The sequence below is a fragment of the Pteronotus mesoamericanus genome, unplaced genomic scaffold (assembly GCF_021234165.1).
Source record: "Pteronotus mesoamericanus isolate MK-2021 breed Mesoamerican mustached bat unplaced genomic scaffold, CSHL_Meso_final contig_32, whole genome shotgun sequence".
NCBI lineage: Eukaryota > Metazoa > Chordata > Mammalia > Chiroptera > Mormoopidae > Pteronotus > Pteronotus mesoamericanus.
In genome coordinates, this window is record NW_026555134.1 from 6,932,309 (window position 1) to 6,939,489 (window position 7,181).

Here is a 7,181-nt window from a genome sequence, read left to right on the forward strand (position 1 = left end):
TTGCAGGCAAAAATACAAAAACAGCTCCAAAGAGACAGAATTAGGAATACGATGGACTTCAAGAATATGTGAGAAATGAAGAAAAAAAGAACTAAGCAATCTTTCATCTGAAATCGTGCAAAATATAAATTCCAGTCTTCTGTAATTTCTGTGTTCTATGCTTTTTCCAATATATGCCCAGAAAACATTTTTCAAGTTTGATGTGATATCTAAGGAAACTTGCCAATTCTTCCCAATTTTATACTTTTGTACCTGTTATCTTAGAAATGTGTTTTCAGGTGTTTTTAAGTTTGGCGATTCCTCAAAATATTAAACATAGAGTTGTCATATGATCTAACAATTCCACTCCCAGATATACAGTCATGAGAAATAAAACCATATAAACAAAAAAATTGCCCACAATGTTCACAGCAGCATTATTCATAATAGCCAAAAAATGAGAACCTAAACAATCATTAACTAACAAATGCATAAAAAAATGGGGAATGTCCATACTATGGGATATTTATGTGGCAACAAAAAATTATGACATAGTTATACATGCCACAACATGGATGAACCTTGAACCATTATGCCAAGTGAAAGAAGTCAGTCACAAAGGACCACAGACTGTATTGATTTCACATGTCCAGAATAGGCAAATCCATAAAGACAGAAAGTAGATTGGTGGTTGCCTAGGACTGGGGAAGCAACTGTTAATGGGGACAGGCTTCCCTTCTACAGTATTAAAATGCCCTGAAACACACTCATGATTGCACCTGTATATGTTAAAAACTACAGAACTAAACAGTTTAAATCAGTGAGTTGTATGGTATATACAATATATCGATAAAACTGTAAAAAGAAAAACCTAGGGTCTTAGTTCAGACTGCTATAACAAACTATCATAGACTGTGCAGCTTAAACAACAGAAACTTATTTCCCACAGCTCTGGAGGCTGAAAGTCCAAGATCAAGGTGCCGGCAGACTCGGTGTCTAGTGAGAACAGCCTTCCACAGTCAGCCTTCTTCTCATATAGTGGACGGGAGGTGTGAGAGATTCTTTGGGGTCTCTTTTATAAGAACACCAATCCCCTTTGTGAGAGTTCCACCCTCATTACCTAATCACCTCTCAAAGACCCCCACCTCCAAATACCAGCACATTGCAGATTAGGTTTCAACAAACATATGAAAATTGGAGCAGGCACAAACACTCAGTCTACAGCATCTAGTATATCCGTGGCAAGTTTTCTAATTTGATATTCAAGATCAACTTAGTCAAAAGATGTGGGTTTAGATCTCGGTTTTCTTACAAAGAAGAATGTGACCCAGGCAATCACTTCATCTCCCTGCTGTTGCTTCCTCCTTTTACACAAAGTAAGTAAGGTTTCACTAGTGACATGAGACCCAGCCTAACTCTACAAAGTTAGGATTACGTTGCTCTTTACTTTCACGAGGGCAGAATGAGGAAAATGTCTTATGATACAGACCGACCAGGATGGCATCCTTGCGTTGCTCCGGCTGCCTTTCCCTGGGGCCTAGGACACTGTGAGAAGGGTAAGCTACAGCTGGGGCAGCCTTACGGCTTAGGAAGTTTGGAGTCACATTAATCATGTGGCTGTCACAGAGTCAAGATACATGTGCACCGAAACTTCACTTTTTAAAAATCCGTTACAATGTATGCCTGATACTCTTTCTTATAATGTCAACAGACTTCATGTAATCTGTAGAGTTATGGAACTCTATTTTTTTCCTAATTTACCTTTATGTTTCCCAGACTATGGAGTCTACTCTACTTTTTTGATATTTTCAAGAATATAAAATTCTTAATCTTGTTTTAAGTAGGTAAACTACTGTTTTAGTTGCTCATTCTGATTATTTTAGTGAGGGGAAAACATTCCCCCTGGATATAAAACAATGATTGTCTAACTTGTTATAAACTAGCAGTTTTAGTCAGTTTCCTTTCATCCACCCCATCTCCACTTCCATCCCCTTCTCCCAAGTACAAAGAAATCTAGAAATTAACAGAAACAGGAAGGGTTTGTTATTTCATTATCTAACCACCACCAGCACAACATACACACACACAAAATTAAAATGAGAAATAGTGTATGTGTAGCAACCTGAAAGATATACAGATGATTTAATGGCACTAATATTGGTAAATGTTCACAGCAAGGATCTGTCTTAAGGCATGTGAGACCCCACTCCACAGGTGGAAGAGTCAGGTAAGACAATGCTATGCATACTTTCTCTAATCCTGAAGGAACAAATTCATTTATTCTTTGGAGAGGATAACAGGACTACCAGGAAAGAACCTGCCTTTCAGTGCTCTGCAATCACACACATCTCTCCTTCAATTTTCCATTCTCCAGATGCCCATAACCTGATAGCCAAAGCATTCACTGGAAGCCCTTGAGACATTGTCCTGTAGTGTACACCTCACCTGAAAGAAAGGCAAAATCAGGCTATTAAGGCTCAAGTCCCAAGGATGCAGCCATTTTGATATCTAAAATGAAAAAACAAAAAACAAGGTAGCACAGTGATTCCAAGAGTGCGGTTTGATTTCCATCCAATCTAGTGAGCATGCTCTAACTCCTTGCTACAAGAGGTCGTATCTCTTTCCTCAAGCTGCAGGAATCATTGTTTGCAAAGCTCTTCAAGGCAAGCTGGGAAAGCATGTTTGGAAAACAAAAGACCTTTTAATTGCTGCTGACATGAATGAACTCTCTAAAACAACAGCTGTGTCTTGAGATTACATTACAAGACATGTGAGCAGGATGCAAAGCATCCTCATAAAAAGACAAAGCCAAAGAAGCCTTTTATTGTTTCTGAAAAAAAATTCCCAAGCTCAGGATGCCTAATTTCAATTCCTGCAGGAAGCAGCAATCATATGTTTACAGAACAAAAATGAGAAGCAACCTTTATATTTACTGTAGCTGATAAAAAGCAAAATCCAGGCAGACAGTTTGGGTAGGAGGAGGAAATCAGTTGTGAAGGTTATCCTTGTGCACAGCCTAAAAGGTGGTTAGTGGCAATGACATCTGGCTATTAAAATATTGTCCCAGGAGATTATTTCCTTTCTGTCTTTCTAGTCACAGAATGTCTGCTGCTAGGTATAAATTATGGACAAAAGAACTCATTTGGAGAAATATTGACCCAGTCATACTTCATAGGTTTATTACTACCCAGAGAGAAATGAACCTTGTGAAATTATAACTGCTGAACTACAACCAAGATCCTCTCAAAGACATACCTCAAGGGGAACAGAAGAGAAGGTTAAGGCGGGGCAGAGGAAAATCAAAAGGGCTGAAAGAGGAGAGGAAAGGGCCAAGGAGATGGGGATTTAGTGAACAGACCGATGGATCTGACACCAAGGTAATAATTATAGTACTATTTCTGTAATTCCATTCATCAAGCAGCTTTATCTTAGATGTTCAAGTTTCCACCAAAGCTTCACAGAAAATGTGATGAGAGTGCATTTTCCCTTAACATTCATCAGATTCTCAGAAGGCTCTGGAAAATAAAAAGTTTAGAACAACTGTAGGAAGGACTAAAGAAAGCTGCAAAGGCTTCCATGGATAATTGGGTTCTGGTTTCCCATCCCTCAAATCTAAACTGGACTGTGGCTGCTTCCACCGATAGGGAGCTTCAGGGATGATGAGACCCTAGTTCCGGGCTCAGCCTGGACAAGCCTAGGTGTTCAAAAGCCCTGAGCTGCTACACTTCTGAGGCCACTGAGAAGCTCAAGCCACATGCAGAAGGTCCCAGTGGATGAAATACTGTATGGAAAGAAGGAGAGACCACGGAGCGCCGAGGGACCAGAGATGTGAAAGGAGAAGCCATCTATGAGCTGCCAAACCAATCAGAGATTAATCACCCAGCCTGGCCCTTCCAGAATCCTGACCCACAAAATCATGAACTAAAGGAAATGGTAGTTTTAAATCATAGAAATCAGGGATAAGTCATTTTAGAACAAGAGATAACCATGACACAAGATTGTAGAGACATAAGAATGTGACATAAAACTCAAAACTTTTGGACAGTCTGTGAAATTATCTAAAACATGATTTTAAGCCCAAACTTTTCATAAAGAATTCCTATACAATTTCTACCTTTCATGTTGCTTACCAACGACTTACGTAACAACTCCTCATGATTTAAAAAAAAAAATGCCAAAGGAAAAACGTAAGAAATTAGAACTCATCACTTTCAAACTACCTGTCTTCCAAGTAAATGGTATTTAGTTTCAGTTCATTTTTCTTTACACTACATTATGCCTAATTTCTCCCTAGTCCTCAATCTAACTTCTTTGTATGTTCTGCTCAGTGTTGTTCTTTGCTGGCCTTGCCTTTTGATACTTTAGTACACTAATTAAGTTGATAGCTGCCATAAAATATTTTTGTTCTCAGAGGACTTACCAATGATGTTCTTTTCTTGAATAGCCTGTAGATGCTTTACTGCCTAATAGATAGCTCTCATTTTATTTTTGCTGAAGATTGGTCCATGAAACTTGCTCAACACCAAAAGATAGAAAATCCTGATATTTTTACTTGTTTAAGTTTAGATCCAATTTTTTCTCTATACTTTCATATCACACTTTCCTTTCTAGTCTTCTGTGACAAAAGGAAATGTTAACTATGCAAGTCTCAACCTGATTAAAGTGACTATATTTTTGTATCATTTCCTATTCTTCCACTTACCTGGAATGAAAATTTACAAAGACTGGGTATAGCCTAAGCAATTATAAGTCCTACAGCCAATTTAACACTTCAATCATGATTTCAATTTTAAAACTGGATTATCTAATTCCATATAACACTCAGATCTCCATATTTTTTACATTAATTTCCCATTTATTTAGTTAGAGCCTGCCACAAGTGGGAAACCTACAAACATCTTCATGATGTCTTTGTTTCCCATACATTTTTACCCTAGCCTGCAAACTTTGGTGTCTGCATCTTCCAGTGATTTTGGGAGAGGCCAGTGGTGGAAGAGAAAGAGATAGTAAAGGAGAGTTCTTACCTGACTGATACTGGTAAGAGTTTGTTTCAGGCTTTCCAGACCTGGCAGGTTTTTATAGCCCACTCTTTCTTTCCTGGGGTTCTTCAGAGATTCCTTCATTTTTGCGGTACCCTTGATACAGACCATGCACTCTCCTTTGGCCCTACTAGATTTTTAGCCCCTAAAAACGTAATAGTCCACATCCAGCTAATTCTGCTGGGCTCCTGCCTCCCTAGGATAACTCCAAGCTACACCTCACTGGAACATGAAATAAAGGTAGAGATTTTTTTTTTTTTTACCTATATCTCCAACTTTTCTTCCCATAGTTGAATTTCCTCTTTTAGTTGACTATGGTAATTATAATAACGATACTGTGCAATTCCTCTCCAAAGCATGCCTGATTATGCTCGTATAACCCAACTACCTGCACTTTTTTCCTTCCTTACTGCAGAGAAAACATCCCAAAATATTTTCTTCAGATGACATTTTATAATGTGTATTAAACTGTATTGTGGGTCCCAGAAGTAATGTCAATTCAAACCCACTCTCTTAAGTTGACTATAAATGGCCATTCAATCATGGTTCGGGTATGGAATTTTCAAATCTTAAAATGTAGTGCACAGTTTCAATGATATGAAAGTACAATGAAAGATACCTGCTAACCTCACCTTTCTTGGAAGCACTGCCTTATAGAAAGATCTAACCACTAGCTCTGCGAAGACAGTCCTGGGAAAATTACTTCTGTCTTTTCATTCCCTGATGATAGCACCTAAGGGGACTGCTATAAGAAATTAAGTTCTATCTTTCTAAAAACCAGATTTTTTTAAATTATAGAAACAAAAATAATCATTATGTTCATTTGCAGTCATTTTGTGTTTCTTTTCTCAGCATCAAGGACGGCAATTTATTTTTATCACCTGAAGCACACCTGAATTAGCAGTTGGAAATTTCTTGTTTTCCTTTTTCATTTTTCACAAAGCTTCTAACCCAACCTGCAACATTTCCCCAGGAAAAACACTAATGTTATTTAATTTATTCGTCAAACTCTGTATTACTCTATTTCATAAAGAAACTTCTAAAACACCTCCTTGATGTGAAATAACTATCTTTATCAAAAAGCTCAGCATTTGAGACTTTTCCTATCTTACTACTTAATCTGATTTGATACTTTCACACATTACCTTAAATTCTGAAAATATAGGAACTTTGCTCCCTTGGTGAAAGAAAATACCATTCCTCATATGTTCAAGTCAATAAAGTGCTGATCTTCAAAATCCTTCTTTCAAACTCAACCAATCAAATTTCAACTTATTTTCTTTTCAATATAATTTGGCAGTGGAAGTATACAAATATATTTAAGTGATTTGGTAAAATAAAATACATCAACATGATGGAGTATACATATATAAATTCTCCGTAGAAATTTAGAAAGCATTTGTTTAAATAAAAAACAGAACTCAAAATAATATATGTATATTTAAATAGTTTAAATATAGAAAAGAATTTTCAGGTAATACACAAAAATTTAAAAATTGCATCAATTCTTGACAAGGCAATTCAATGGGGAAAGAGTGGCCTTTTCAACAAATCGTACTGGGACTACTCTATACCCACATTTAAATTAATGAAAATGGATTACTACCATTTGTTATGGATCATAGGTATAAATGATAAGAGCCAAATCAATAAAATTCTTAGGAAAAAAAACCCATAGAAGTAAATTTTTGTGACCTTGACCAAGATAATGTTTTTTTGTTTGTTTGTTTTTGAGACAAAGCACAAGTGACAAAAGAAAAACAATAAATTGGACTTCATCAAAATTAAAAACTTCTGTGCTGTAAACAATGCTATCAAAAAAGCAAAAAGACAGTTAGAATGGGAGAAAATATTTGCAAAACATGTATCTGATAAGGGCCTTATGTCCACAAAGTATAAAGAACTCTTACAACTCAAGAACAAAAAGACAAATAACCCAATTCAAAAATGGGCAAAAAGATCTGAACAAATCATATTCCAAATGGCCAATGAGCACATGAAAAAAATGTCACTAAGAAGATGCCAACAAAACCATAATGAAGTATTACTTTCTGCCCACTACAATGGCTATAATATTTTTTTTAAAAAAAAAAAACAAGCTTACAGAAGGATTAGGAAAAATTGAGATCTTTATACATTGCTTGCAAAACAGTGTAGCCACTT